Raw genomic sequence first — 18,149 nt, 5'->3', positions numbered from 1 at the left:
GGACTATAGTCCCACTCGTGCATTGTGGTGCCACCTGTGTGGAGTGTGATAAATGTTGCTGTGTGCCATTCAGGGGCCACAATGTCTGATACAAGGCTATTACTGAATATGGTGGCCTAGTGGGGAGACATGTCATTCAGAGGTTTGTGGACATCACAGCCTGGGACTTTGGAAGGTGACATGGGGCCAGTGTCCCAGGACATATAGAGTGCAGGTTAGTACTGTGTAGGTGTGACCGCAGGGACACCGCAATGTTCCTGCATGGATTGTGGCCCTGTAGTGAGTGAGAGGGTGTAATGTTAGCATTGAATCCATCCGCCAGCATGTTGCCAACATCACCTGGGTCTGTAATGTTCCTGAGTGACTGTTGTATGTGAGAGCAGATGTGGGTGTTGCCATCGACTACTGACATACCACCATAATGCCTTGTGGTACACCCCGGAATGTGTTGCAGTAATGTTTACGTAGCTAGTCTTGGAGTATGTGATGAGGGATCCCGTGGCCCTACCGAGGCTGACCAGTGAGCTACCCCACCCATGGGATTGTACACCACTGTGCAACAGCCTCCACCTGTTGTTGTACATTATGTCCATGGAACTTGACCACCAGAGTGGCGTCTGTTATCTGGTGTGTACCATCATGGCTCTGTGTGGAATAGCATGATCCATGCAGTCGTGTACATGCTAATGAAGTGCACTGGGGTATGTTTCAGCATTTGTATGTGCATTGTCCATCTGCACGGGTGTCATGACGTTAACAACCGCTGTCATAAGACGTCTGTAGTAGGTGTTGTAGTACTCATGTACTGTGTATGCCGTGAAGGGTGTGGTGCCGGGATGTGGCTAACAAGGTTGATAAGCATATGTTCGGAATCTACCAATGAGAGGCTAACCCCAGGTGTGGAACACCAGTCACATGTTGGTAGTGTTCATGCCAAGGTTAATGTTGGTCTTGGAGGTGGTGTGTATGGGTTGATCCAGCCGAGTGGAGGTTATGACTCATGGATGTGTCGGTACATGAGTGGCTATCCCAGTTAAGTGTGGGGTAGTGTCAGTCACACATCAGTAGTAGCTGTCTGAGCCCTACTGTCCAGTACACCAACAAATGAGGTCTGGTAACCGTGGGGTATGTTGTTGAATCTGTAGCTTGTTACAATGTGTATAGCGGTTCGGACACAGTTAGTTGCACGTGGAGCACCTCTGATGCATTGTGCTAAGTAACTAGCCAGGATGTGTGTACAACATAGTGGGATATGGGAACACCTCAGCTGTGGGTGTGCTGGTCCAGGTATGTGCCTGAAAGGTATGGTCTGTCTATAACCTGTCATTGCAGGTGTGCTCTGCAGAGCCTAGAGGCAGGTCCCAGTCACTGCAGAGATATTGGAGTGGTGCATTATAAGGTGTGCCTTGCCTGTGTGCGTCACAGAGGAAGATGCAAGCATTGTGTCACATGACCCCATGTCTTGCTTGCCAGTTCCCATTCTGCCGGTGACTGTTATTGGAAACTGTGCAAGACAGGCAGTATAGAAGCAGCAAGAGCCTTACATGTGATCTGTACTCCCAGGGCTGACAGGTGCAGGTCATCTGTGCCAAAGCATTGTGTTTGACCAGGTCAGTCAAAGCGGACAGATACCAGATGCCTGTGGAATGACAGCAGAAGCATAGGCAACTGTTGAAGTGACACAGTCAGTCATTGTACAGTGGTATCGGGTCCGGATGAATGCATAATGCTCCCCAGGGCTAGGCCCACACCTTCAGGGCTACAAGACTGGTGAGCTATTGCATGTCCCTGCACACGTAGTCTGTGAAGTGGCATCTCAGGGCAGTCACACTAACATGGAGAATGACAGTCACATCGTACCTGGTGAGGTGTGGCATGGGTGCATAGGTTATGTTGCAGAACCAGTTACCCGACAGCAAGATGTAGGCGACTATCGCCTTGTGTAGCCTGCTGTGTGGAACTGCAGTGTGACCGCCTACAGAGTCACCTATGACTGGTGTGTTGTGTATGTTATAACACCCTATTGGCTGTATGTGATGGGCACACATGAGTCTGTGGGCTATAAGTTGGTGATGTTGTGTTCCGTGATGGGGGCTGCCTCTGGTGCCTACACAGAGTATGGAGAGGTACTGCACAAGTTGTCCTCGTATGTGTGGCCTGTGGTGGAGATCATGTGAGACTATGTGATGAGTGGGGTGTGTTGCGAATGTTACACATCCCCACATGACTGTCAGGTGCAGTCAGGGTTGGTGACAGCATTACCCCCAGCAGGGCTGCATAAGTGCATCCCCCACAGGCTGTAGTGTCGTATGTTGGGAGGTGAGCATTGAATGTGTACATGAGACAATTGCTCTATTGCCACATGTACGACATATCCATCATATAGACAGGCAATAGCACTGGTACGTGACAGTTGGACATGCCTGTATATACAACCATGTCTCACAGGATATGTGCGTTACGTGTGTACAACAGCTGTTGTACCATAAGCAAGCTGGAAATTTTAGGACAGCCAGTGTACCTGTGGGAAATGGTGTGGAATGGGTGCTATATTAATCAGTAGCTCATGACATGCTCACAAGTTCTGAACAAGTGCCTAGCATGACCATACAATACAGATAGGGTGTTGGATAATATCAACCCACAAGTGGTGACGACAGTCATAATGGGTGGCACCGCACTATAACCCTGCTGAGTATGGTGTGCATGTCCATGAACCATTATCACTGTAGATGTTAGCAGTACAGATGTACAAGACAGTACGGATGTTTGATTACAAATACCTTTGTATGTCACAGGAGTGTTCTACCAGTGGCCTGTTGACAGACTCACAACTACAAAAGGTGCCAGAGTGACATGTGCATATCACACCAGTGCCAGCTACAGTAGAACAGGGTTAATGTGTTGTACTCCACCCTCATTGTAGCCCATACCACACAGACAAATGTTAGGCATCTGTGTATGTAAGGATGTGAATGGCCATGACCTATGAGGAATAGCTGTGTCAGTGTTGTGAACAACATACAGAATGGGCTGTGTGGGTGAGGTGTGTGACATATGTGCACATTCTGATGGATGATATCAGCATTGTCACCGCTAGGTGAACATCCCTGTACCCATTAACTACCACCTAGGCTGTGGTCAACATTATGGACACTGTGTAAGGGATGGTGCTGTGCAGTACACCTCCCTGCCTTGGTGACGTCTCCAGGCCCCTTGGGTAGTCATACGAGGTACCCATGTCATGACAGGGTGCCATCCATGAGCACGGAGATCATTGGACAGGCATATACAGCACTGGGGTGACCAATATTGGATCACATATCACCTTTAAGGGGTAATGGCCATGCGTGGATGGGCGATACCAGCCTTCACAATCCTCACCTCCACTATGCAGCATGCTGTCTACCTTGCATAAAGACATTTGCTACACCATGATGATGGACATGCTACATGTCCATATCCTGATCTGTAAGACATACGTCATGGACAGCCACCATCCTAATACTAGGATCGCCACATGCTGGACAGATCCCTGTGCCATACATGTGACATACTCCCACCAAACCATGCAACCCTGTCCATCAAAGCTGCACATGTCATCCCAGTCATACATGGTGTGATGGCCGCATGGTAGATGTAGTATCAACTGTCCGGATCAGTAATGTGGCACTGATGCACCTCGCGGTGGCATACTGGCTGTCTGTTACAGCTAGGAAACCTTGCCCATACATGCTATGGTTGATAACCATCCCTGCGAATGACGTCCGACTAGCCATTGTCCCATGTCTATCACATGTGCAACACAGGCGATCCGTGGCAGGATGTTGAACAGCTGTACAGTGCTGTGTAGATGTATATGGCAAAACACATGCATGTACAGGTGTCCATGCGTATGTGTGCATTGTCACTGCTCAAGTCCATTAAGGCTGTGTCTGTGTTGATATGTGACATATACACAGCATCAAGGTCAACAGCATTACCGTGGACACATCCAGGCATGTGCAGATAGGTAAGAACACCAGTGCAGGCAAATAGACATGCCCACATCAAGACAGCATTCACATGGAGTATGAACACTGTAATGAGGTGACACACATATATGGTGATGATATCCAATGCATAACGGGTGTTACATGTGTGTGACACAAACACGTCAGTCATGTCAGTGTCATGATGATTTGCAAAGATTACTGTGCAGATGTACTAGATGTCATAGAAATGTATGTGCAGCAGTATCTCTGTACATCTCTGAAACTGTGACCTGTCACCATCATTATGTCTTACAGATAATGCCTCGTACATGCCTTCCAGCATACAGCCGCCAGGAGGATGATGTCCTCATCCCGTACCTCCATGAGAACTATGAGGTGTTGTTCAGCCATGTGCCACAGCATGCCCAGCAGTGGGACGACCTGTGGCAGGATCTACGCAGGAGGGTGAACGATGTGGGTGGCCATAACCGCACCTACCAGCAGGTGCGCAGACACTGCATGGACTTGATATGACATGCAAAACAGCGTGCCACTGCAATCGCCAGGGAACAAGGTGGAACAGGTGGTGGGCCACCAACCCAGCCCCACTCACACACACCGAGGAGCTACTGGCCAGTCTGGGGACACCCTCAGAACAGCATCCACACACACTAGCTGCCATCGTGGAGGTGGGTGTCTCCCAACCAATGAGCCTGGAGTTGCCTGGTAAGTCAGTACTGCACATATGGCTATTATATCCCATTTAGTTGCATGTGTCACTGTACATTATGTAAAGTAACAACATATGCAAGGTATGTGGACACACATGCTGCATACTACAGTATGCTACCCTGTGTATGCACACATGTGCATACTATATGCTATTATACAGGTGAATGTGTTAACATGCACAGTGCACCCTGTGGCTGTCATACAGTCATGGATAATGTTCATACTGCTGTGTCACCCCTATACAGGTACCTCTGGCATGCCGCACAGACATGAGTCCATTGCAGGTGAGACTGTCATCAGTATCAGGCATGTTAAAGCATAGATCTATTTGCCATGTGGCCAGTTAACAGTTGCACACTTGATGTTCGTTCCAGTCATGATATACAGGTCGCATCACCCATCATTCACACAGGCCACCCATGTGCAATATATACAAATGAAATGATACACCGACTTGAAACCACAGTAGTTGTCATTGCTACATGTGTGGTCAGCTGTGCATACAATGGTGGAGGTGTTCTACAATGGAGGCATATGTAGTATGCATTGGAACAACATGTGTGGTATGCAAACAGTACCACACAGTGAGCTGTGATATGGGCAGCCCACAGGTGTCACCATTGTGTTATATGCCCCTGCATTGGGTGCACACATTGTGATGTGCCATCTGACATGTCCCAGACACGTAGTGTTCTGGCTGCAATATTGTCACACTATCCCATGACCCATACCCCACATACCAAACATACAACCCATTGTCTGCATAGCCCTGTGGATGGTGACATATCTGACATCTATGGGTGTATGTCATATGGGACAACACAGACATGTGAGATAGATGGCCATCACACACATTTGGCCAACACATGTGCACACATGGCCATGGGGATGGCCAGAGACATGTAGCCACACAGTAGATGTGATGTGTATACACCCTGTTGCACATTGTCCACACATGGTCCAATTATAGCCTTAGTTGACTGATTATACAGTTGATGTGGTACACTGGACATCCTAAAAGCCTGTGCACAGCTAGTGGAGGTGTCACTGAAGTCTACCATATAAGATCTGTTGAACATCACGACTGTGTCATAGCATGACAGTAGTCACCTGTACAGCTTCCACAGACATTGACACCACATCAGGCCACAGATACTGTACATTTCCCTTGCTGCTGTAGGACATCACCATTAGCTGTGCACCTCGTGTGTGTGGTACATCAATGTCATGTGGGAAATGGTGAATTGACATGTCCGCTATGTGTGGACATGGTTGCCAGGCAGCTAAGACCCTGTAGTTGTTGTGCAGGGGTGTCATCTGTAGGTCCTCCAGTGACCTGTCACTTGACACAGCATGGTTTGGTGTGTATACACCTCAGCATCGTGGGTCACAATCCACAGTTATGTCATGGGTATGCATGCAGTTATGGCTATGCAATGTGTACATATTATGCATTGTACAGCAATATAGATGCCTCATGATGCCATGCAATGGCACAGTGTCTGTACTTCACACTGTATAGCAATGTAGATGGCTCACACTACCCTTCCATGCTCATGCACATTTGCTAAACATGCATTCTATCTGTAGGGCATACAGACAACACCGCAATGTGATGCCCATTACGATGCTGTACATGTGTCAGGACACCATTGTGTCAGACATGTATGCATGTTAATGCACACGTCAGCAGATTACATGTCAAGGTCACGTCAGCCATGTGTACTGTTATCCTGTTCTGGTCCACATGGTGTATCACGGGGATGCATGCATACTACCATGATTGTGTGAACTGCATGGCTACTGATATGACACCTGCTTGCTGTAGTGTGCACCCCAGGGAGGTATGCTTACTAACACTATTAATGTCTGAGCTGCATGCCCTCTGCTGTATCACAGGCATGCTGCATGCCATCTGTCAAATCACATGCATGGTGTGTCTGTGTGTGTGTGTGTGTGTGTGTGTGTGTGTGTGTGTGTGTGTGTGTGTGTGTCTATTGTAATTTAGAGTCTTTCTTTGCATTCACAGGTGATGTAGGTGCGTTACCCTCCTGCGGTCCATCTGATGTTAGTGTCCCCACAGATACTAGCAGTGATGAACATATGCATGAGGTACAGGCAGGGTTGTCAGGGGCTGAATCTGTGCCAATGGTTGCCATCCCAGCTATGTCCCCTCTTCCCTGCACACAGTTCTGCTGCCAACACATACCGCATCACCAGTGGCCATAGAGGAAGGACAGTCAGCATCTGTTAGCATGGAACAGGAACGTGTGGTGGCTACAGAAGGTGTGTCTACACACCATGGTGTCAGTGTAATGACTGCAGATGTGCCACACAGGCATGTGGCCGGTGCTGCTCATAGGAGGACCTCTGGCAGACATGCACCTGCAGGACAGAGCGCAGCAGCTGGTATCACCAGACGCATGTTCCAGACTGTAATGGCGGCACAGGCACGTGCTGAATGGCAGAACAGAGAAGGGCAGAGGCTGCAGAGGGCTGCTATCCATACCCTAAATGACAACATCCAGGCATTGGCAAATGCTCAACAGCAGATTGCTGATGTTCTGGACAGGCGATTGGGTGACATGGTCGGAATCCTTGACCGTGGCATGGCAATCCGCGAGCATGAGCTGTCTGTGCTGGAACATCTGGTAGGAGTGAGGCATAGGCCACGTGGACGTAGGCCAGCTACACCACCTAGTGCAGGTCAGCGTGAGCATGCCACCTCACATGCCCGCTCCCATAGTGCTGGTAGCAGTAGCAGTGCAGCTGGTGCTGCGCTGTCCACACCAGGACACAGCAGGCCATGTGGACGTGGCCCTGGATGTTCCCAGTGGGGACACGGTTCCAGTGGACATGTGTCGTCGGACAGTAGCCAAGCTGTACCTCCACCTGGTAGTGCCCGTGCAACCCCTGGCAGGCACAGGTCACGTGGCCGTGGCCGGACACAGTGAGCTGTACAACCTGGTCTGTACAATCTGGAGCTGTCAATAATACCCTGTGTAGGCCTCACAAAAGGCAGAACTGTGTGCACACATACACGCACACAGCAAAGACATCTGTAGGGCACCACAACACCCACATGCATACTGAACAGACATGTCCAATCATATCACTGGCCCTTACCCACACACAAGATGTCATCCATTGGTGCAGCCTATGCCCCTGGCAAACATTATCACCCTGTGCATATGATGAAGCCTGTGCCGCATCCCTGTCATCCACACCATTGGTGCAGGGACATGCTCAAATGGTCTGATGCACAGGGTGTACAGAATAGTGAGAAGTGTATATTACATTAGTTGTGTAAGAATAGTGAGAGAAGTGTATATTACATTAGTTGTGTGTGAATAGTGAGAGACGTGTATATTACATTAGTTGTGTACTGTTGACACGCACCAGACATACCATGTAGTACAGGTTTAGCATGCATTGTTATATGTTCACAGTATGTGTCTCGGTAACAACAGTAACAGCATGTTGGTAATGATGCCCTGGTTCCCTCCTTATGGTCTACTTGCATGTGCCTACAGGTAGCACTGTTTGCAGTCTCCCATGTGTAACTGTGGAGTACTCACAGGCACATATGGCAATATCAGCATGCTATACGTAGCCTCAGCCTGACTGTTGGAAAGTCTAACATAACACAGATGTCCACACATATACTGATCCAGAAGCATGTGGGCAGTTTAATAGGCTACAGTGGCTAGAGACGTGACATCCATACCAGGTCACATCACAGGTATGTTGACATGGTGCAGGGGTTGTACACAGCGGTCTGGCCAATGATAATGTTAGAGGCCACTTGATAGCATGAGGCCTCACTGTGTAGCAGTAATACCCTGTCACATTACAGGAACATGCTCACACTCACGGGGTCAACAACACTATAACGCACACCCCATAGTGTTGAGGTGAGGACCCTTGCCTATGTGGTCATCACCGTCACAGTACTGTGAACCCACATGACGAGACACAGAGAAAGAACATGTACAGGTAGCCAGTGCGGCTGAGACCGATGGCATCAACAGGGTAGTGGACTGCATCACCATGAGGGGTTAGGGATCCTGTGTGTTCTGTATGGTAGCATACACCCTCACTCCATGCACCAGACAGCCATACATACCTACATACACACACACACACTGTGGAGACCACAAATGTCATACACATATGGATAGCTGATGTGTGTGATACACACACCACACCTGCCTACGTCATGCTTTCCACACTGCAGTATGTACAGATCTCTACAACAGTGTACAGGGTGTGTAACAATTGGGATGTATTCCCCACCATATGTGGCATATATGGTCACACAAGCAAACACACATGGCAGTACTGTGAATGATACACCTGCTATATGATGATACGTCTGACAGACATGCAGCAGTATTGGCCGCATTATGTGTACCAACGCTACCTTTGGCAATTGTGCTGCTATATGCACACGGGAGGATGTAAGTGTTACAGGTGTCAAGTGACGTACTGTCGGTAACACCTGACCGCTGTGTAGGTTTTATGTCTCCACCGTCAAGTAACGGTAACATAGCGTACTGTTTGCACATGTAATGGTAGGATGGCGTGTGACACACCTGTGAGCCATCCCGGCAAACATCCATCTACACAGGTGGATCACCACTTTATGTACACACATCCATCCATACCTGCTGTACATCCTACCGTACTGTCAGTATGTCACCATATACAGGTGTCAATGATGGGGCTGCATTGCAACTGCATGTTGTAGTTAGGCACAGATGAGTTACTTACATCAGCTACTGCACATGCATGGTAGCTGCATGCACACTACAGATTGTACATGTGTGTTGGTCCTACATGCCTGTCATGTAGCCATGTTTGTATGCATTGCAATTGGTGGACATGTGTGTTGACATACATAACACATGGACTGTTGTATGATATGATGGGTGTCATGGGTAACTAGTACAGAGGGAATGTGTCCTCGGTCAACATTGCTGCCTCATGTACTGTTAGCATTCAACAGCCATGGACCCACCTTCCATTTGCGTGTATGATTGCTGTAGCCACTTGTCTGCATGGAGGACAGCAAAAGCTATGCTATGTACATATGTGTTGTGTGTGTGGTCCATGCACATATCCACTGCAATTACATGTATGACATAGCCAAACATGTGTGTTCGTTGGTGTACAGCGACAGTCATCTGTCACAGCTGTGTAAGACCCAGGGCCCCTGGTATGTGTAGAGCCGACCTGGTTATGTACAGTGGTATCATTGCAATGCATAACACATGATGGAACCCTGTCGGTACATGTGTAGTCTGCACAGTTGCTGTAGACCTATGTACAGTCCACTGGTCATGAGTCACACGGTGTTGTGTTAATGTATGGCTGTGTATTGCTGGTCCAATGACATGGTGATGTCGGAGGGCTACATTGTAGATTGTGGTGTGTACCTCTGTGATATGCACCTGAGACATCTGTGATAGCTCCTGAGTGTGTACTGGTCAATACATGTGAGTGGCCTTCATGCGTGGGGACAGTAATACCATACTGTGCCCTTCCATGTTTAGAATCCATGTGCATGCAAGATGGCCCTTTGCAACTGCTAAGTGTGTGAGCATGCCCAGTACGCCGTTGTGTAGATGGACACACAGTACATTCCAAACTGCGCCCTTCCGTGTTTAGAATCCGTGTGCATGCAAGACGGCCCTTTGCAACTGCTAAGTGTGTGAGCATGCCCAGTACGCCGTTGTGTAGATGGACACACAGTACATTCCAAACTGCGCCCTTCCGTGTTTAGAATCTGTGTGCATGCAAGACGGCCCTTTGCAACTGCTAAGTGTGTGAGCATGCCCAGTATGCCATTGTGTAGATGGACACACAGTACATTCCAAACAGACGTGTGATACTAAGCGTGTGGGCATGGCCATTGACATCCTGTATAGCGATGGTGGTCATCCAGGCAACAGATGTCCATTTTCAATGTCACGATGGATGCCTACATTGAACACACTGGTTGCTGTCTTGAAGGGTGTACTGTCTGTGGCGCGTCCCATATCTATGTAGTGTTGTTGTAGTGCTCCGTAGATATTTGGTTGCCCGATCACACCACTGCCGTGTGTTTGTCTACGTCTACCTTGGGACAGTAATATGCTTTCAGACTGCTCACTCTCTATACATTCCCTATCGGCGTCCTTGCCTTTGCGGATGATGTCACCCACCTAGAAGTATGCCTCTGGGAGTGCTGTGCTCAGTAATCTCGGTAGCGCGTTCTGTAAATGCGTAATGCTGTAGTGTGATAAGGTAGTTAGGTGTATGTTCGACTCCCAGCCCTGTCAAGTGTGTGTGTGTGTGTGTGTGTGTGTGTGTGTGTGTGTGTGTGTGTGTGTGTGTGTGTGTGTGTGTGTGTGTTTCCAGCTGCCTGGGGACACAGTAATGCTTTTAGATGCCTCACACCACATACATTCCCTATCGGCGTCTTTGCCTTTGCGGATGATGTCACCCACCTAGAAGTATGCCTCTGGGAGTGCTGTGTTCAGTAATCTCGGTAGCGCATTCTGTAAATGCGTCATGCTGTAGTGTGTTAGGGTAGTTAGGTGTATGTTCGACTCCCAGCCCTGCCAAGTGTGTGTGTGTGTGTGTGTGTGTGTGTGTGTGTGTGTGTGTGTGTTTGCGTGCATGCTCCCGTCCGCCTGGGGACTCAGTCTTGCTTTTAGATGCCGCACACCACAGCAGTTTGCTACCGACGTCTTTGCCTTTGCGGATGATGACACGCACCTAGATGTCTGCCTCTGGGACTGCTGTGCTTAGTAATGTCGGTAGCGCATTCTGTAAATGCGTCATGCTGTAGTGTGTTAGGGTAGTTAGGTGTATGTTCGACTCCCAGCCCTGCCAAGTGTGTGTGTGTGTGTGTGTGTGTGTGTGTGTGTGTGTGTTGCGTGCATGCTCCCATCCGCCTGGGGATGCAGTCTTGCTTTTAGACGCCGCACACCACAGCAGTTTGCTACCGATGTCTTTGCCTTTGCGGATGATGACACGCACCTAGATGTCTGCCTCTGGGACTGCTGTGCTTAGTAATGTCGGTAGCGCATTCTGTAAATGCGTCATGCTGTAGTGTGTTAGGGTAGTTAGGTGTATGTTCGACTCCCAGCCCTGCCAAGTGTGTGTGTGTGTGTGTGTGTGTGTGTGTGTGTGTGTGTGTGTGTTTGTGCGCATGCTCCCATCTGCCTGGGGACTCAGTCTTGCTTTTAGATGCCGCACACCACAGCAGTTTGCTACCGACGTCTTTGCCTTTGCGGATGATGACACGCACCTAGATGTCTGCCTCTGGGACTGCTGTGCTTAGTAATGTCGGTAGCGCATTCTGTAAATGCGTCATGCTGTAGTGTGTTAGGGTAGTTAGGTGTATGTTCGACTCCCAGCCCTGCCAAGTGTGTGTGTGTGTGTGTGTGTGTGTGTGTGTGTGTGTGTGTGTGTGTGTCTGCATGCTCCCGTCCGCCTGGGGATGCAGTCTTGCTTTTAGATGCCGCACACCACAGCAGTTTCCTACCGACGTCTTTGCCTTTGCGGATGATGACACGCACCTAGATGTCTGCCTCTGGGACTGCTGTGCTTAGTAATCTCGGTAGCGCATTCTGTAAATGCGTCATGCTGTAGTGTGTTAGGGTAGTTAGGTGTATGTTCGACTCCCAGCCCTGCCAAGTGTGTGTGTGTGTGTGTGTGTGTGTGTGTGTGTGTGTGTGTGTGTTTCCAGCTGCATGACAACAGTACATTGCTTTTACAGTATTCACTCTCCATAACATCCGTGCGGCGTCTTTGCCTTTGATGCTGCTGTCTGCAGGCTAGACGTGTGCCTGTGTGAATCATGTGATCCACTGATCATGGTAGCGCGTTTTGTAACTGCGTAATGCTGTCGTGTGGTACAGTGCTTACGTTTATGTTCTGCTCCCAACCCTGCCACGTGTGTGTGTGTGTGTGTGTGTGTGTGTGTGTGTGTGTGTGTATGTATCTATCTACATATATATATATATATATATATATATATATATATATATATATATATATATATATATATATCTATATATCTATATATATATATATATATATATATATATATATATATATATATATATATGTATATTGTATATAGATATGTATGTTGGGATTATCACTCTTGACTCTGCTGCATTGTCTGTACGTGAGCACCTTGGATGTATGTACATCTGCTATGGCTCTGTGATAGTGCACATACTGTGTGCTGTAGTGATCGTGGGTTATACATGTGTAGTGACTGGTTATTGTGTTGCTGGGTATTACACGGGCATTGGAAACAATGTTAGTGCAGCACCTTTGACTGGTCGTATGCAGATCTCGGCAACAGTCAGCAGTGGTTATTACATTGGAGTGTGAGTATGGCTCATATCCATCTGTAGTAACTGTCAATTCTATGCACCTCAGGTTAACATTACAGATGCACGTTTATCCACAGGTTGTGGTACAGATCCCAGGACTGTATGTGTAGACATTGACAGGTGCAGGACTGGGTTGTGTTGGATGCATGGAGGGGTGTCCATGGCCAGTAATGGGGATCTCTACAGCCTGGCAGGTACGGTCTGTGACTGTCCCACAACCTCCTGTATATGGCTGACACATGCTGTACCTGTGTATATGCAGACACACACACTTACCACAAACAGCTATGGCTATCACATACACACACCCATTGCACCACCATTGGGCCATGCAATAACCATTGTCCCTCACACACACACACCTACGTGTACATTGGATGGCTCTATGACAGCTCTGGACATGTTAACACCACACCCTGTGCATATGATGTCACCTGTGCCACCACCTGTGATGTGTAACATTGATGCAGGATCTGACTAACCTGGTGCTGCTGCACGGTGGCTTTATTCCACTGTATTGATGTTAGCATGCTGTTAACACACAGTGTGTTACTTCCAGGTGTACTTCAGCAGGCATGATGCATTGCAGCTATGACCATCACTGTAGCATAGTTTACAGCACTGTTACTTCTGATGATGTAGTCTCCATCCATGTGCCATTTCACTGATGTGTGTAGTATTGGCAGCATGTGTGTCTGTGTGTGCAGTACATGTGTGATGTGTGTAGTACACATGTATACATGCTTACAAATGCATACACGACATTACACGGGCTTCACCATTCATACACTAGCTTACTCGTTCTTCCACATGCGCACACAGGCTAACACACGTGCACACATGCTTACTCGGGCTTACTGGCGCACGGGCGCAGACACACTGTGGGCAGGTTTGCAGGTCACATCGGTGGTATCCATGGCATACGCCGTCAGTCTCCTGACGTTCCCTAGGATAGCTCATGACACGCCTCTTCCACTGAGTACTGACAGCACACATGTGACACTGCTCCGGTGAGGTTACAGTGTTTTGTACATACACACTCATGTTGTCACCTATCTTCTACTCTAATAGTCCCCTTAACCTACACTACACTGTAGAGGCTTGGCCCATATGGCATGACATGTTGTGATTCACTATCCTCAGCCTCACTTGCCTCACATTGCCTACAAATGCTTCGTTACATCTCTGACAGAGCGCTTCCACACATAAGTACCAGTACGCAGTAGCCATGTTGTCTCCAGCTTGCCATTCATCTGCATGGCGTACTAACATCTAACTAAACCTACATTTTGTATGTATATTATCCATATGTCTTGTTTTGAAGCGCAGCGCGTTCTCGTGGCACTGCGCTACGCTTCCACACCAGGGATCGGGGGAGGACAACTACTGGTTCATTGATATCCAATGGACAAAGCCGCCACTGGCCTTGGACTTGGACATTGGCATGCTTCTTCGACTGTATTCATACTGTATTTGCAGCTGTCATTGCTCCGTTTAGCAACGTGCAAAACGTTAGTCGCATAACATCCGGGTACATTTCTGCACATAACTCTGCTCTTGCACGGACAGCTTACTGTTTCATGTATCGCGTAATTACGTAGGGTTACCACCTGTCCCACTTTGCGAGGGACAGTCCCTCTTTGGGCAGTTGTGTCCTGCAAAAAATGTGAAAAATGGCAAATGTCCTGAGATTTTAGGACAAAATTATTTTCTATATTTTATGTAATAGTTGCATAAAACAGTTATTCTGTATCTGAAACACCTAAATGTTATAAGAAACAGAATAAGGAACTAAAATGCTACAAGAATAAACTTTTATTCAGGCAAAAAAACTGAAGTTCTGTCCTTTGTACTGGCCGTGGGTATGTTTTGCCCTGCAAAATCTGATGTTTGTAGCACAAATGTCCCACTTTGGGCATTTGGAAAGGTGGCAACCCTATAATTACATCATTTGCATAGCTTACACATACAAATGGGGTATGTTGCAAATCCCAACATTGTCCGTGCAATGTTCGTGTTACGGCGGTCTTGCCCCCTGCAGGTGTTTGCTGAATAGCCTGGCAGTCATCTTTCCTTGCTGTACTCTCACTCAATCCATACACGCCGGAGGCTTCATGTATCATGGCCTAGGCTTTGCTGTGTGCTATGTCTATTTGTGGTGTATGCATGGCTGTGGGTATGTCCCACTGTCATCATTGGTAAAGGTGACACCCTATAGGTACTTCCTGTAGACTGCTGTGTCATTTGACATGTCAGCACATACCTGCGGATGAACTTCCTACTGCAGCGCTTTTCATACCTTCTGAGTTATCTTGCAGTCGATAATGCTGTTTCCTCAGACATGTATCTGTTTCTGATCATACCTATCAACCTCCTAGTGCAAAACATCTGTACAAAGCCTAACATGATGCGGGTCAGATGGGGCAGATTCTACATATTGCTCTTACAAACGTAGATAGTTGACAGTATTATAGGTTTTGCATTAGTATGACCTTTCTGAGGGATTTGGGGTCTTAAACACATATGTTTATCATTATTTAATGACGTCAGTTCTCAGGTATTTGGCAGACAGGTACAGATTGTGAGAGGAACACACCACACATATGAGGCATACATCTGCACATTCGTACAGTTGCGAGGTATGTTTCTGATACTGGACATCAATTTCCTTACGCCAATACACACAATACATGGCGCCATCACAGGCCAGTTACCATTACATTCCTATTGCAGGACACACCCACCCACTGGGTTATATTCCTCACACAGGCCAACAGGTGCTTATCCACACTAATTATTCCATCATGTACCTTATGTGTACGCGGTATTTGCGCTTTCCGTCAGTGGCAGAGCTCACGTGCAGTATGGGGACTGGACACTGTATCGGTGACACTGCATGACACCCTGAGGGACACATGTCTTTTGAGTCTATTAACCTTCCACATTGACTTTCACAGGCCATACATTGTAATTCACATTTGTGGACAAACATGCTTATGACTTGTACATGTTTTGTCATTTGTCCTGACGTCTTTCTTCTCACCTGTCCACCTAGTATCACTAGTTCTGTACATTTCATTAGGACGGGTTACCTTCATACCTCTCACCTGTACACATTATGGGTATACGCCCTGGGGTTTGACCTATGATTCTGTTACATTTGTCATGATAATGTGCCTTTCTGGTAGATTGCTGGCAAGCCATGATGGACTGTGCGGTTAGGTAATCATGACTGACATTTCTATTTCATGATTACTAACTCTCATAACATTCGTATTCCTGACTACGCAATTATTCTATCAATGGTCTGACTTTGTCTGAGGTATATTTAATATAGTCCCTATTTGTCTGTCGTGTACTATGCCTTAGTCCAGCTGTCTTATTCTGACATTCTGGCAGGTATGGTTACCATCTTGGTCGTGCGTGTCCATCCATGATAATCGCCTACATGACACTGATATAGGTCCCTACATCTTCCCCCAATGGTTTACACAATATCCAGTAGATGGGTTGCACCTTTTTGGAGAATGTAGGCGTGTGCTATACCCACATAGGTATATTGATCACTCCCATGGGGCGTACCTAATAGATCTGTGCCAACCAACACCTTGGCCCAATTCTGCATACCCATGATTCCCATACCTGACACACCTCCACAGTACCCATTAGACATGTTTAATGTGAGCGATAATAAAGTGTGAGGACACTTCCGAGCACTCCCCACTCTGCGGATATCAGCTCGTACGTCATACATTCAATCGACCCATGTGTTATTACCCTTGCACCTGCTACTGTTGCATGTACACCTATATCGTAGTTGCAGGTGTGACTTCTTTTGCATCAATGATGGTTCGCACTTCATACAGGATCAATTTTTGGGGTCCTGCAAAGGACACCTATATTCATGTTTAACGTGTAGAACTTGCAGGCCCTGTCACACTGGTACTTTCCGGGCAATGGTTTGGAAACCATCGGTGTATTCTCCTTTCATGCATGTCTGTCTGTCTATCCATATTAGCTATACCGTGACCTATTTATGTACATGTGTTATATGTACAGGGACATATGTTTGTTGTGTATATATCTATTCATGTATCGTGTGTGTATAGATATATATATGTACATATATACATATGTCTGTACATTCCTCATCTCGTAATTTGCTTTGGATTATGTCTGTGGATATATGTGTATATATATCTCCATATCATACCTTTCAACTGTACAGATTTCGCTGCATGTACAGCTGTTTGCCTCTTATCTTTGGTCCATTTTTCATAACCTTGTGTCTATCTGGCAAGTTAGTGGCATATCATTAAAGACTGACGTTGGTAAATAATGACAAACATTTCAGGTTACGACTTCATACCCTTCAGAGAATCCATGCTAGTGACACACCTGTTATTCTATCCACTTTCTATGTTTGTTAGGGCAATATCTGGGGATTGTCCCTATTTGTACCAGTTGTTGTCATGGCTTTGTCCGGTTTCGTACTTTACGGGTTTAACAGGTATGAGCCATGTACATAGAACGTGGGGAAAACACCATTCATTTTCTATTCTGTGAGCGGATTACACACACGCAGGCGCACTTGCATATCCTTATTGTGGGTTACATATGTTTCATAGATAATTGTGCTTCCGTGAACTTTCATAATTCTGACCGTAACAGTTACATATCTGTATTCCAGTTTACGGACTACTGCGAAACACACGTTCACCTTTACATATTTAAATGTGTGTACTGCACGAACGCTTTCATTACACTTTCAAGTTATATGTGCAGTGGTCGTAGGTCAACCGGGACTGCATTCACGTTGGCCGGATACCGGAACCACTATTCTATTGGTGTTCTCCCTCATTGATATGCATACCCATAGTACTTAGCTACATCAACATATGCCTCACCGCTTCACCTATGACACAGGCATCCATTCTCCTGCTGGGAAAAAGGCGGTACTACATATTACACATTCCCTATTGCCTACTGCTGTGGACTCCGGCTGCATTGTTAATCACTCCGAGGATATGCAGAACACCAAGGCATA

At 47.2% G+C, this 18,149-nt stretch overlaps 1 protein-coding gene across 1 annotated transcript in view; it reads right to left on the bottom strand.

Moving 5' to 3' along the window:
- Positions 1 to 18,149, bottom strand: part of MUSK (muscle associated receptor tyrosine kinase) — a 1,728,668-nt gene that overhangs the window by 482,273 nt on the left and 1,228,246 nt on the right. The window lies entirely within an intron of this gene.

The sequence above is a fragment of the Protopterus annectens genome, chromosome 2.part0, assembly GCF_019279795.1.
Source record: "Protopterus annectens isolate FY-2018-M chromosome 2.part0, PAN1.0, whole genome shotgun sequence".
In the NCBI taxonomy this organism is placed as follows: domain Eukaryota; kingdom Metazoa; phylum Chordata; order Ceratodontiformes; family Protopteridae; genus Protopterus; species Protopterus annectens.
The sequence above is the reverse complement of the archived record's forward strand: the minus strand, read 5'-3'. Positions and strand labels throughout refer to the sequence as shown.